Below are 14,507 nucleotides of genomic sequence, written 5' to 3'. Positions count from 1 at the left end.
AGCCCAAGAAAATAAAGTCTGTCACTGTTTCCATTGTTTCCCATATATTTGCCATGAAGTGATGGAACCGGATGCCATGATCTTAGTTTTCTGAATGTTGAGTTTTAAGCCAGCTTTTTCACTCTCCTCTTTCACCTTCATCAAGAGGCTCTTTAGTTCCTCTTCATTTTCTGCCATAAGAGTAGTATAATCTGCATATCTGAGGTTGTTGATGTTTCTCCCGGCAATCTTGATTCCAGCTTGTGTTTCATCCATCCTAGCATTTCTCATGATGTACTCTGCATATGAGTTAAATTAGCAGGGTGACAATATACAGCCTTGATGTACTCCTTTCCCAACTTGGAAATAGTCCATTCTATGTCCGGTTCTGACTGTTGCTTCTTGACCTGCATGCAGGTTTCTCAGGAGGCAGGTAAGGTGGTCTGATATTCGCATCTCTTTAAAAATTTCCCACAGTTCCCACAGATAGCATAGTCAATGAAGAATAATTAGATGCTTTTGGGAATTCACTTGCTTTCTCTATGATGCAACCAAAGTTGGCTATTTGATCTCTGGTTCCTCTGCTAATGTCTTTAGCAGCATGTAACTGTGAGCCTGTCCCTTTGCATGAGTTCTTCATCCAACCTGATCAGGAACTCTTTGAATGGCAGGATGGAAGGTGCTGTGCTCATCAGAATCATTTCCAGAGCTCAGGAAATGAGCAGAATCCCAGCAGATGCTCTGTAAGCTTGCTGATTGGAGAAAACCAGAAGAGCTCTTGGGAGGCCTCGGGTATATGACTCAGCTCTTAAATCCTTTTAGGTCACCTGCCCTTCTGGGATTCATAAATATATTATTATTTTATGTATGAAACAGTTTCAAGCTTCATTTTGCCTCGTATAAGTGCTTGAAGAAATGCAATGATCAATACAACTCCGTTTTCATTGTTTCCAAATATTGGAGGCAAGCAGACAAAAAATAAAGACAAAAAGCATGGGAAAGGGGGAGGGGGCAACATGGGGAAACCCCTGAATCTCCAAGTTCCTTTCAGAACCCTTAGAAACAGGGTGGAGGGGCTGCTGAAACTCATCCCAGCCGATGACAGAATGGGGACTGATGGACAACATGCTGCCCGGCAGCTGCTATTGGACATCACACAGTGCCTCCCCCTGAAACTGGCTTCTTTGGGACACTGGGTCACTGTGATCTCGTGGGCACTGTGAGTCGTGTCTCCTGTGCACTGGGTCACTGTGATCTCGTGGGCATGTGAGTCGTGTCTCTTGTGCACTGGGTCACTGTGATCTCATGGACACTGAGTCATGTCTCTTGTACATGGGATTGTTGTGATCTCGTGGGCACTGTGAGTCGTGTAGAACAAAGAGGTCTTTGTCATTATTTTGACTTCCAGAGAGCTCAGAGTAAATTTGGCTCCTTCTACAACATTCTTGCTGCTAAACTCAATCTTAGTTCCAAGTTTTCAACACTTATGTTCCCTCTTGATTAACTCACTGTTTCAAAATTTTATGATATGCATTTACATAAAATACCACATATTATTTTTAAAAAATAAAGAAATAGATAACAGAACTGAGCAGTTGTGGAGGGAAATTCACAAGGGTGAACCTGGTAAACTCTGAGCCCCAGCTTCCATTCCCACTCCTTATCTCAGCCACAGTTTCACTACCTGTAGCTTTAGATTTATTCTAAACCATCCTGTGCTTTACAGAAGACAGACTGGTATAAACCAGATAGTCACTAGTTAGCTCATGGAGTTCCTGAGAATTTTACAATGAAAATTAATTTTAAATTTAATTTTAAAATTATGATGTTATTTTTAAAACAAGTTGGAGGTGCAAATAAAAATGGACTGTGTGTTTCTTCTGAATAGAGTGTTGCAGCATTGAAAGGCTGGCAATCACTAAGTCATAGGCAAACAAATCAGCAAAGCTGGGGGCTCAAAACTCAGACCGGAGTTGGAGGAATCTCTGCTGAGTGTCATGGTCTGGAGAGTCCTGAGTAGAGAGAGTTGGAGATAAGATGTGAAAGAAAGAAGGGTTTTCCATTCTTCCATTGCAATTATTCATGTATTCATTCTTTGGGCTTCGCAGGTGGCACCAGTGGTAAAGAACTCACCTGCCAATGCAGGAGATGTAAGAGACATGGGTTCCATCTCTAGGTCTAAAAGATTTCCAGTATTCTTGCCTAGAGAATCCCATGGACAGAGGAGCCTGGTGGGCAACAGTCCAGTCAGTCAGTCAGTTCAGTCGCTCAGTCCTGTCCGACTCTTTGTGACCCCATGAATCACAACATGCCAGGCCTCCCTGTCCATCACCATCCCCTGGAGTTCACCCAAACCCATGTCCTTTGAGTCAGTGATGCCATCCTGCCATCTCATCCTCTGTCGTCCCCTTCTCCTCCTGCCCCCAATCCCTCCCAGCATCAGAGTCTTTTCCAGTGAGTCAACTCTTTGCATGAGGTGGCCAAAGTACTGGAGTTTCAGCTTCAGCATCAGTCCTTCCAATGAATACCCAGGACTGACCTCCTTTAGAATGGACTGGTTGGATCTCCTTGCAGTCCAAGGGACTCTCAAGAGTCTTCTCCAGCACCACAGTTCAAAAGTATCAATTCTTTGGCACTCAGCTTTCTTCACAGTCCAACTCTCACATCCATATATGACCACCGGAAAAACCATAGCCTTGACTAGACGAACCTTTGTTGGCAAAGTAATGTCTCTGCTTTTCAATATGCTGTCTAGGTTGGTCATAACTTTCCTTCGAAGGAGTAAGCGTCTTTTAATTTCATGGCTGCAATCACCATCTGCAGTAATTTTGGAGCCCAAAAAAATAAAGTCTAACACTGTTTCCACTGTTTCTCCATCTATTTCCCATGAAGTGATGGGACCGGATGCCATGATCTTTGTTTTCTGAATGTTGAGCTTTAAGCCAATATTTTCACTCTCCTCTTTCACTTTCATCAAGAGGCTTTTTAGTTCCTCTTCACTTTCTGCCATAAGGGTGGTGTCATCTGCATATCTGAGGTTATTGATATTTCTCCTGGCAATCCTGATTCCAGTTTGTGCTTCTTCCAGCCCAGCATTTCTCATGATGTACTCTGCATATGAGTTAAATGAGCAGGGTGACAATATATAGCCTTGACGTACTCTTCCTATTTGGAACCAGTCTGTTGTTCCATGTCCAGTTCTAACTATTGCTTCCTGACCTGCATATAGGTTTCTCAAGAAGCAGTTCAGGTGGTCTGGTATTCCCATCTCTTCCAGAATTTTCCACAGTTTATTGTGATCCACACAGTCAAAGGCTTTGGCATAGTCAATAAAGCAGAAATAGATGTTTTTCTGGAACTCTCTTGCTTTTACCATGATCCAGCAGATGTTGGCAATTTGATCTCTGGTTCCTCTGCCTTTTCTAAAACCAGCTTGAACATCTGGAAGTTCATGGTTCACGTACTGCTGAAGCCTGGCTTGGAGAATTTTAAGCATTACTTTACTAGCGTGTGAGATGAGTGCAATTGTGCGGTAGTTTGAGCATTCTTTGGCATTGCCTTTCTTTGGGATTGAAATGAAAACTGACCTTTTCCAGTCCTGTGGCCACTGCTGAGTTTTCCAAATTTGCTGGCATATTGAGTGCAGCACTTTCACAGCATCATCTTCCAGGATTTGAAACAGCTCAACTGGAAATCCATCACTTCCACTAGCTTTGTTCGTAGTGATGCTTTCTAAGGCCCATGGGGTCACACACAGTTGGACACTGCTGCAGTGACTTAGCACAGACACACGTGTTCATTCTTAAGGGGCTCCTAACAAAGATGACCCTTTACGACGTGGGGAAGATGAAAAACATGGAAGAAGAAAATATAGGAGAGCAATCATTGTGGAATGAGTTAGGCAAAGATTTTTAGATATGGTGGCAAAAGGACCATTCATAAAAGTACAAATTAATAAGTTGAACGTTGAAGGAAACCACAAAATTATTTTGAGCTAAAGGTCGTTAAGAAGCAGCAAACACAGAAGAAGCTCCTGCCTTTCTGCCTAAGGGCAGGATTTAAATTCTACTTTTTCTAAGTCAGACTCTTATCAGCCCAGAGATGGCACCAGACAAATCTGCAGGTAAACTTTACTCCATTAGTTTTCCTTTCAACCCACATAGATTTACCTTCCCATGGTTTGCTCACCTGGGAAGCCTACGCTTTTGTTCATCCGGTCCTTTCTCTACAGATGTATTATTCTTGCTGAAGATGCTACAGAAACTGGAATTTTAAGCCACCATTTTGAATTACTTTTGGTTCAGTTTCCTCCTGAGTAAAGTGCAGTGCGTGCTGTAATAAACTATTAAAAAAAAAAAAAAAAGAGCTTCGGCTGAAAATCTAAGGCGGGCAGAAGTAAAGTTTTGCCTTCCCTACAACTTCATCAAAGTTTAAAAATTAGGCTGAGAGGAGACGGACCCAAAGCTCTGCAACATAAAATTCATATAAATCTGGGGTCAGCGGACATGGCCCACAGTCTGGGACCTGTTTTTTGTCAATAAAATTTTATCGGAACATGGCCCCACTCACTTGTTTTTGTCTCACCTATAACTGTCAATCTTATAAAACTGTGGACCCTCACACGTCACCACCTTACAGCTTAAAACGTCCAGTGCTTTCTCTTTGCAGTGTTGATGCCCTTTAGCCAGAGACCACTCTGCAATGGCAGAGTTGAAGAGCTGCAACAGAGACCTTGTAACACAAAAGTCTAAAATACTTAATAGACAGTCTTTAGGAAATAGTTTGTTAAAGCCTTCATATAAAGCACAGAATGTCCAACGGCCACCAAGAGCTACTGACCCCTTCAGCACTAGAGTGACTGAGGGCAGAGGCTGCCAGACACAGTCCTTGCCCTGCTCCCCCACTTCCCTCCAGCCCAGAGTGCCTCTCTCCTGGAATCCAGACCCCCTCCAAGGTAGCCCAGTGTGCCCGACAACTGGCATCATTTCCGTGAAAACGTTAGGGAAGCATCGATGTGAACAGTGGTCACCCTGGTGCACGCCACCGTCCCTTCTCTTCATCTCTGTCTCTAGCCGCCTCCCTCCTCTCGTCCTGGTAACCTTGGCTGAGCATCTACATTATTCCAGGGAAGACACATCCTGGGCCTTCAAGGAGCCCACCTTCCAGCAGAGCAGAGACATGGACATAAGCAATGCTGTGTGACGTGCTGAGTCATGTAATAGCTATGGAAAGAGAAAGCATGGCTGGGGACTCACAGAGTGGCAGAACGGACCTTTGATGGCTCGTACATGGTGCTGTGTTTTAAATGGGTGACCAGCAAGGACCTTCTGTACAGCGCAGGGAACTCTGCTCAGCGTGATGTGTCAGCCTGGACGGGAGGGGAGCTGGGGGAGTAGATGTATGTATGCGTGTGGCTGAGTCCCTTCCCTGTTCACCTAAAATTGTCACAGCATTATTAGTCAGCTGTATCCCCATACAAATTTTTTAAAATTTAATAAAAATGTACGGCTTTTATTGAAGGCAGGAGGAGAAGGGGACGACAGAGGATGAGATGGTTGGATGGCATCACCGACATCATGGACATGAGTTTGAATAAATTCTGGGAGGTGGTGATGGACAGGGAGGCCTGGCGTGCTGCAGTCCATGGGGACTCAAAGAGTCGGACACGACCGAGCCGGCTGAACTGAACTGAACTGATGGCTTTTCTATTCAAATAGTTTGGTTTGAATCGCAGCTCGGCCAGTTCTCAGCTCTGCCACACTGGGGAGTCACTTGGCCTCCTTTCTGAACTCCAGTTCTCTCCTCTGTACGGTAGAAACGACACCAGCCTCCAGAGCAGTGGGTTTCGTAGGGGTGAGATGAGTTGCTTTGTGCAGAGCACCCAGTTCAGCATCAGCGCTCGCTGCTGTTCTCAGCAGCGGTCCTCACGGCAGTCAGTAACAGACGCCGTGGTGACAGTCGGTGATGTGGCCGGGAGGGCGGCGGCGGAGAAGAGAGGGGCACGGTGCATACACAGAGAGGCTTTCACGAAGGACGTGGTCTGTGACCTGGGCCTTGACGCAAGACCAGGAGGCAGTCGTGTGGAAAGGGAGGTGCGGGTACAGGTAGGATAAAAGGAACACGTTGAAACCCTTCTTGCATGATGCAAATTTGCCAAAGATGGGAAATGCAGAACAGGGTGATTTTCTGATGCACCCGAAGTCTACTCCAGCAGTTGTGACCATCAGAATAAGGCGGGGGTTGGTCTGTGCTTGGACGTGGACAAGGGGACCCTTTCAGCTGCCCTTAGGACTAAGGCAGAAGAACTAACCTGATCCCTGGGGAGTTTTATTTTTTTTCTCCTTCCTTCTTGTCCAGGTGTCTTTTATGTTGACTTTGAAGAGGGTCGCTGATCTAAACTGAGACCCTCGCGGTTGAGCCCAACTTCCCCTTTCAGCTTCCTTCTCCCCCACTCCTTGCACCCTGCTTCTGTGCGCCACACTCAGCGTATTTAAAAAACAGGCTTCCCATCTCTTACATTACCCCGCCTGCAATGCGGGACACCTGGGTTCCATTGCTGGGTTGGGAAGATCCCCTGGAGAGGGGAAAGGCTCCCCCTCCAGTGTTCTGGCCTGGAGAATCCCATGGACTGTACAGTCCACGGGGTCGCAGAGAGTTGGACACGACTGCGCGACTTTCCCTTCACTTCCCCTCATGTTCCACCCAGCATCTGCAGGCGAGGATGCTCCTGTGTGTTCCCTCCCCTCCTGGTTGGGAGGGTGCTTTGCGGGCACTCCCTCTTTCTGGGGCTCACCGGCCTCATCACCATCTTCCCGCCCCAGGCCCTCTGAGCTGGTCTCCAGAGGCGTTCTCTGTGCTCCATCCCCACTCTGCCCAGCGTCTGCAGGCGGGGATGCTCCTGTGTGTTCCCTCCCCTCCTGGTTGGGAGGGTGCTTTGCAGGCACTCCCTCTTTCTGGGGCTCACTGGCCTCATCACCGTCTTCCCGCCCCAGGCCCTCTGAGCTGGTCTTCAGAGGCGTTCTCTGTGCTCCATCCCCACTGTGACTCTTAATTCAGGTTTTCCATCATCTGGATTTTTCTGTTTCTTTCTGGTCTTGCCCCCACAGGCCCATCTGTGTGTAGTGGTTCGATTACTCATTTTAAAAATACAGACCCTAACATGTCACTTTACAGCTGAAAACTCTTCCAGTGCTTTCTCTTTGCAGGGTTGCTATCCTTTAGCCAAAGACCACCAGACCAACACCTGGAGCAACCAAAGCCGGGTTTATTGGCTTGTTGCAACAGGCACCTCAGAACACACGTGTTAGGGGGTTCGAAGCCACAGGCCTTGGCCTTGGGTTGGTTAGTTTGGGGAAGGATTCAATCAGGGGTCATTTGTTCTGTAATCAGAGTCTGTTAGAAAGCAGGGCGGGCTCTGTGACTGACGTCTTGGTCACCTGTATCTGGAAGGAGCCACCCTGGTTAGCTACATGGACATGCTCGTCACACACTGACTTCCATCAGTGTTGGCTGTCAGCCCATTGTCTGTGGTCAGCAGTGCGAAGAAAGCTCAGCTCCCTGTCCTCACAGAATCTTATTGTTAGGGATGGAGGAAAAAAGTAGCCCTGGTGTCCAGGGATGTCCAAAATCGAAACAACGATCCCGCAGGACCGTGACACTCTCACAGGTCGGTCTGAGGCTCACAGCCAGGGACCCTAAACGTTTCAACAATCTCACAGAGTTGAAACCTCGCTCAGAGTTATCCTGAGCCTGTGACCCACGCCGCAGAACGAGGTCACTGCGTGGATTTTTCTAATCACACACAAAAGTAAGATCGCTGTGCCGTCGACAGAATAACCAGATGTGGACGTGCCTCACTTTCTTGCCTTCTAAAAAATATTTATTTGGCTGCACCTTCTCACTCACATAGACAGACAGACTTTATTTTTTCCTTAAAACTCTCTTGAAACTTGGCTTTGCAGACACGTTTTTCCCCGAGAAGCTAAACAGTTACCTTTTTATCTGGTGGCGCGTGAGGCCTCCCGGCTTCGCTGTGGCGCGAGGACCCCTTAGTTGCGGTGGGTGGGAGCTAGCGCCCTGACCAGACACGGAGCCCGGGCCCCCTGCGCTGGGAGCTGGGTGGCTTTGCCCCGGACCACTAGGGAAGCCCCAGCTCACCCCTACCTTGTGAGAGCATCCAGACCAGAGCAAACCTCTGATTCCTTCCGCCCTCCCCCGAACCCCCCAACCAAAGCCTGCATGCCACACCAGGCTCTCTCCAGCAGTGTCTTGAGGACAGGAAGCTCCCTCTTCCTCGGGATCCGCGGGTAAGGCTCCCTTTGACGTCAGTGCTTTCCCCGCAGGTCTCCTGGCAGCTGGCTCGGGTCAGCATTCAGGTCTTGGGGGGACATAGCCAGTTGAGAAGGGCCTTGCTGGCTTCCCTCAGTGATCCCGCATCACATTTTCAAGCTTCTACATGCATTTCACGACGCTCGGTCACAGCACCACCACGCTGTGGAGGCCGTCTTTAGCGCGTCACCTTTGCCTCTGGCTGTGCTGCACGCGGGTGCGCGCGGGCGCTCTCTGCCGACGGTGCGGGCTTCTCGCTGTGCTTGCTTCTCCGCTGCAGACCACAGGCTCAGAGGCAGGCTAAGGAGTTGTGCCCCTGGGCTTACTGACCCTGGGCCCGTGGGATCTTCCCCCACCGGGAAGGGAACCTGTGTCCCCTGAACTGGTGGGCAGATGCGTACCCACTGCACCCACCAGGGAAGCCCCTCGGTCGTATCACTGTGAGCTGCCTGCCTCGCCCCACCCGAGCGCCGGGTCTAAGGGATCAGGAAAGCCTCTAACATTTGCACAAAGAGCTGGACGTACCTTACTGGGAGCAGAGGAGCATCTTTTTAACGAGTCTCTGTCTCCCGCAGCTCCCACCTCTGATTGCTGTCTGAGTCTATTTTCTAAAACAAAGGGCAGATGCCAGCGCTACCCATCTTCACAAACGTTTCCTAGAGTCCTTCTTCAAGGCGTCATCCACTTGCTCCTCTTGCCGGACCTCCCACTGGGGCTGTTGGAGAACCCCGAGCTGCAGGCATGGAGAACATTCTGGAACATGCCACATGCCTTCTGGTGGCCAGGCCTTGACAAGGGCTGCTGCTTCTATCGGAGACGTTCTTGCCCATCCCCTACCCTGCCCACCGCCACTCCCCGCCCGGCTTATATTTTTTCCTGGGGGCAAAATCCTGGCCATTTTTCAAAGCCTGGCTCCCAAAGAAGCTCTTTTAAGAGGCTCTGCACCCCCCACCTTCCTCGGGGCTCCTCCAGGCCTTGGTTAGACTCCGGAATGACTGAATCTGCACCCCACTTTCTGTTGTCTTTTCTCAGGAGAACATGTGTGTTTCTGGGGCAGGGGACCATCAATCCTTCACACCTCTGTTTCTCCAGCTGTAACATTGGAACCTCAGTACCTACCTCACCGGGTTCTCAGGAGGTGCCTGTCACTCTGGGTGTGAAAGAGTGAACACATGCAGAGGGGCCGCCCAGAGGCTCCCTAGGACGAGGCCAGTCTGATGGAGAAGCTGGGGAGCCCAGTGCAGAATGCCTGGATCAAACCCGTTCTCCTAGTGCGCAGCTGGGGCAGCGGGTGCGCCTCTGGCTTCTTTGTGCAGTGTGTCTTTTGTTTGCTTTTTATTCACGTATTTTTGGCTGCCCTGGGTCGTCACTGCTGCGTGAGGGTCTCTCCCTAGTTGCTGGCAAGAAGGAGCTAGTCTTCATTGTGGTGCGGGCTTCTCATCGTGGTGGGCGGCTTCTCTGGTCGTGGAACACCGGCTCTAGGGCGCCAGGCCTTCAGTAGGTGTGGGGCATACACTCACTTGATCTGCACGTGCTGGATCTCTCTGGACCAGGGGTCGAGCCCATGTCCCTGGCATTGCAAGGCAAAGATATTGTTAACCCCTGGACCACCAGGGAAGTCCTCCTGCAAGGCATTTAATGATGCGATTAAACTAAATGAAGTTTGAGTTCCCTCCCATGTGAGGAGGATGGTGGTGGTACACGGCAGGATGACTCCAGGTCTAAATGCGTGCTTTAACGCGTCCTGTGGGTGTCTTGAATCTTCCCTCTAGCTCACGTGGTAAAGCGTGTGCCTGCAATGCTGGAGACCTGGGTTCGATCCCTGGGTCAGGAAGATCCTCTGGAGGAGCGCATGGCTACCCACTCCAGTATCCTAGCCTGGAGAATCCCATGGACAGAGGAGCCTGGTGGGCTGCAGTCCATGGGGTCACAGAGTCAGACACGACTGAGCGAGTAACACTGCTCCTGGAGGGTGCCTCGGTTTGCATGTTTCCTTGGCTCTTTACCACGCGTCTCCAGAACGTGTGTGATGCTTGTGGGAACCGTCTTTTGGATGCAGTGGACAGCCTGGTCTCAGCTCTCCAGGGAGGTGGGTGATTTCCTGGAGGCTGTGCGTGAAACCACATCGGCCTCTAGTGGCCAAAGGCCCACAGTGCAACAAGCCGGGTGACGTCCAGGCTCTGGCCGAATGACCCCTAGGAAGCCCCCGGAACTTATCCCTGAGACCCTTGCAGAGCTCTCTTCTCAGCAAGAAGTCTGCCATTAGTCCAAGCTGTTGGAGGCGTTAAGTATACTCGATATTCGCATGTCACTGACAAATACTTTCAGATACTCAAATGTGTCTGCGCTGTATAAAAGCCTGTGAAGTGAGTTGTTACTGCCATTTCAGCTCAGGAGAGACTGACTTGCTCCCGAGTTTGGAAACTTAGTCCAGTTTGTTACAGAGACTGGCTGTGTGCAAGGAGAGTGAATCACAGGGATGGAGAATGGATGTTTCGGGATGGAGCGATCTTGATTCTTAGCGGTCCCACGGCAGCCAGGGGTAGTGGGGTGAGCTTTGGAGCCAGAACTCTCCAAACCTCTTGTTTACCAGAGGAGGGAATTCGGACAAGTTAACACTCATTGGTGTTTGCCCTGTTAGTCAGAGTATTTCAGGGGAGCTGTTGTTCAGTTGCTAAGTCCTGTTCAACTCTTTGTGACCCCCACCGACTGCAGCACACCAGGCTCCTCTATCCACCACTGTCTCCCGGAGTTTGCTCAAATTCATGTCCATTGAGTCAGTGATGCTGTCGAACCATCTCATCCTCTGCCGCCCCCTTCTCCTTCTGCCTTCGGTCTTTCCCAGCATCGGGAGCTTCAGAAGATTGAGGCAATGACATAAAACGGCGTAGAGGCGTCTAACATCAGTCAGTGCAGTACCTCCTTTCATATGACTTTGAACATGTGGAGAAAAATGCAGAATCTCATAGGCATGTTTTAATATTTTCCAGCGTGGATTTTCCTCAACTTGGTTTCTGCCTAAGGTTTCTTCTGTTGCATGTAAAGCTGGATAAAAGAAAATCTCCGTCAGCTGCAGGCAAGCTGGTAAACGTAGGGGAAATCTACCTTTTTGAGGCTGCCTGGCCGGCCTTGGGAGCTGTGCCCAGTGGCCTGGCATCATAGAGCTTTACCCAGCACGCTCGAGTGAGCCTGGCCCTGGCCGGAGGGATTACGTTTCATCCCGTGTTGAAATCACTTGAAATTCCCCCTGTTCATCCAGATACAGAAATAAAAGCAGCAACTCGTGGTCTTGCTGAGGCAAAATCTTTATTGTTAGCCGTTACCGGGTCCCTTATTCTTTCACTTTGGCATCCATCTGCCAAAAACAGACTGTTGTCAAAATAGGGTATTTTAAGAACCACACGAGTGTGGATTTTCATACCTCACACCCCACACGTATTTCATCAAAAGATCAAATTATATTTTTATCATTTTTATCTGTAGATCTTAAGAGTTCAATAGAAGCTTCTGAATGAAATGATTACTTTCATTTTTATCATCTTCATTTTAAAAAAAATATTTATTTGGCTGTGCCAGGTGTTAGGTGAGGCACTCGGGGTCTTTGGTCTTCACTGTGGCATGCAGACTCTTTAGTCGCGGCACGCGGGATCTAATTCCAGGACCAGGGGTCAAAGCCAGGCCCCCTGCGTTTGAAGCTTGGAAGCTCAGCCACTGGGCCATCAGGGAAGTCCCTTGTTTTCACTTTTTAAATGTACTGTCATTTGGGTGGCCATTTCTTGGGTCTGAGGCTTGAAGCTGAGGCAGGATGAGAGGCAGGAGGCCAAAGCATCCTTTTTTAAATGCCCTGCCCGAACACTCACACATACACACACACAGATGCATCAATTGGAGTGACATCCACATCTTTCTTTTTCCCCCTTTTTCTCATCACCAATCCCTTTCTCATCCCCCTGCTTCCTGCATTTCTATTTTACCCAAAAGAAAGAGAAGGCGCCCAGCTACGTCATGAGCTGAGGGTTCACAGAGAGAAATCCTTCTAAACGACTTTTCAGCTGTTTACCTAAAGGTCCTGTCCCTCTGACCGGCGGTCACAACGATGAGTCACCCGTCGGGCTTGAGTCCACAGCCGCCTGAATCAACTGCAACTCCCGGGCTGTGACCTCACACTTTCCATTTGTATTAAAACTCTCACTTCCCTCGAACCTGACTGTCTTAATGTCAATTTTCTTCCAGGTGTGGACTTTCAGTTTGTGCTAATTTTCGAGTCTTTTTCCAAATTACCTTTGGAAATCAATGCATGAAGAATTTGCCAACTCTCATACATGCAGTTTCTGGACAGGTTCAGGAGTGTGTCCCCACAGAGAGGCCTTCTCCGGCGGTAGTGTTTGTTTCTTTACTTCTGCTGTGCCGGGTCTTCGTTGCTGCAAGCAGGCTCTTCGTTGCGGGGAGAAGGCTTCTCTGGCTGTGGAATGTGGGCTTAGGTGTCTGGCGGCACGTGGGATCCTAATTCCCTGACCAGGAATTGAACCCATGTCCCCTGCATTGGAAGGTAGATTCTTTACCACCTGACCATCAAGGGAGTCCCAGTTCTCTTTACAAAATAGGAGTTAGGGGCTGTGAACTAAAATTTTACCTTTTCAGACCTTATTAAGCCTGGTGCTCTGTGACAACCTAAAGCAGTGGGCTGGGGGTGGCGGGTGGGAGGGAGGTTCAAGAGGGAGGGGTCGTCTGCACGCCTATGGCTGATTCATGTTGACATATGGCAGAAACCAACTCAACATTGTAGAGCAATTACCCTCCAATTAAAAATAAATTTAAAAGAGGCCTTATTATATGTAGCATTATATATATGTACTGGAGAAGGCAATGGCACCCCACTCCAGTACTCTTGCCTGGCAACTCCCATGGACGGAGGAGCCTGGTAGGCTGCAGTCCATGGGGTGGCTAAGAATCGGCACGACTGAGCAGCTTCACTTTCACTTTTCACTTTCCTGCATTGGAGAAGGAAATGGCAACCCACTCCAGTGTTCTTGCCTGGAGAATCCCAGGGACGGGGGAGCCTGGTGGGCTGCCGTCTATGGGGTCGCACAGAGTCGGACACGACTGAAGCGACTTAGCAGCAGCAGCAGCATATATGTGTATGAAAGATTGTCAGTCCTTAGTCCGTTGCATCCATTTCAGATGAGCATGATGCAGCGTCTGCACATTCAGATCCACGCGTTTACGTCTTTGTTATTATGGACAAGTGCCTGTTGCCCCTTTATCCTTTTCTAAGAAGTCTGTCCACGTTTCCTGCAGGAGAAAGCGACACCCAGCTCCTAGCATGCTGCCGGGGAATGCCCTCAGAAGACACACTACTTCTGTGACCTGATCTTTCTACCTCCTCTCATCCAGTCGTCAGTACTTACACCTTTCCTGGACCCGCTGCCACTTCAAATGTGCATCTAGTAGATAAAAACTCCTTCAGGTGCGACTCGGCAGAGCTGCAGCCACGCTCCACGGCGTCTGAAACTCCTGCAGATGTGTGCCCTGCCACGTCCACTCAATGTGAACACACAGCAGGGACGTCCCTGGGGGTCCGGTGGCTAAGACGCCACGCTCCCGATGCAGGGGCCCAGGTTCGATCCCTGGTCGGGGAATGAGATTCCGTAGGCCCCACCTAAAGATTCCGCATGCCACCACCAAGACCGAAGATCCTGGGCACTGCACAAGACCCGAAGAAGCCAGAAAAATAAATACATTTTAAAAATTGCACAGGGACTTCCCTGGCAGTCCGGTTGTTAAAACTTCGCCTTTCAGCGGAGGGAGTGTGGGTTCCATCCCTGGCTGGGGAGCTAAGTAAGAGCCTGCATGCCTCCTGGCCAAAAAACCAAAACTTAAAACAGAAGCAATATTGTAACAAATTCAATTAAGGCTTTAAAAACGCCCTCCCCCTCCACCCACCACACAAAATCTTTTTCAAAAAATTGTACCCATTGGGGGACTTAAAGGTGTAATCAGTACTTCTCACTAAGAAATGTCAGTCAGATCATTCTTCATTAAACCAAAAGAGCCTAATGTACTGTGCAGATAAATCTAAGCATTTCATATCAGTAAGCAAGTGTTTTATCAAAATACTGCTCTTAAGCAGAAGAAACCATTGAAACAAGGAAAAGCTTGAATGAAATGCGCCTTTATGCATTCACTGCAAAGTGACACAT

Source organism: Bos javanicus, chromosome 15 (genome assembly GCF_032452875.1).
Source record: "Bos javanicus breed banteng chromosome 15, ARS-OSU_banteng_1.0, whole genome shotgun sequence".
Taxonomy (NCBI): domain Eukaryota; kingdom Metazoa; phylum Chordata; class Mammalia; order Artiodactyla; family Bovidae; genus Bos; species Bos javanicus.
This window is presented reverse-complemented; position numbering follows the sequence as displayed.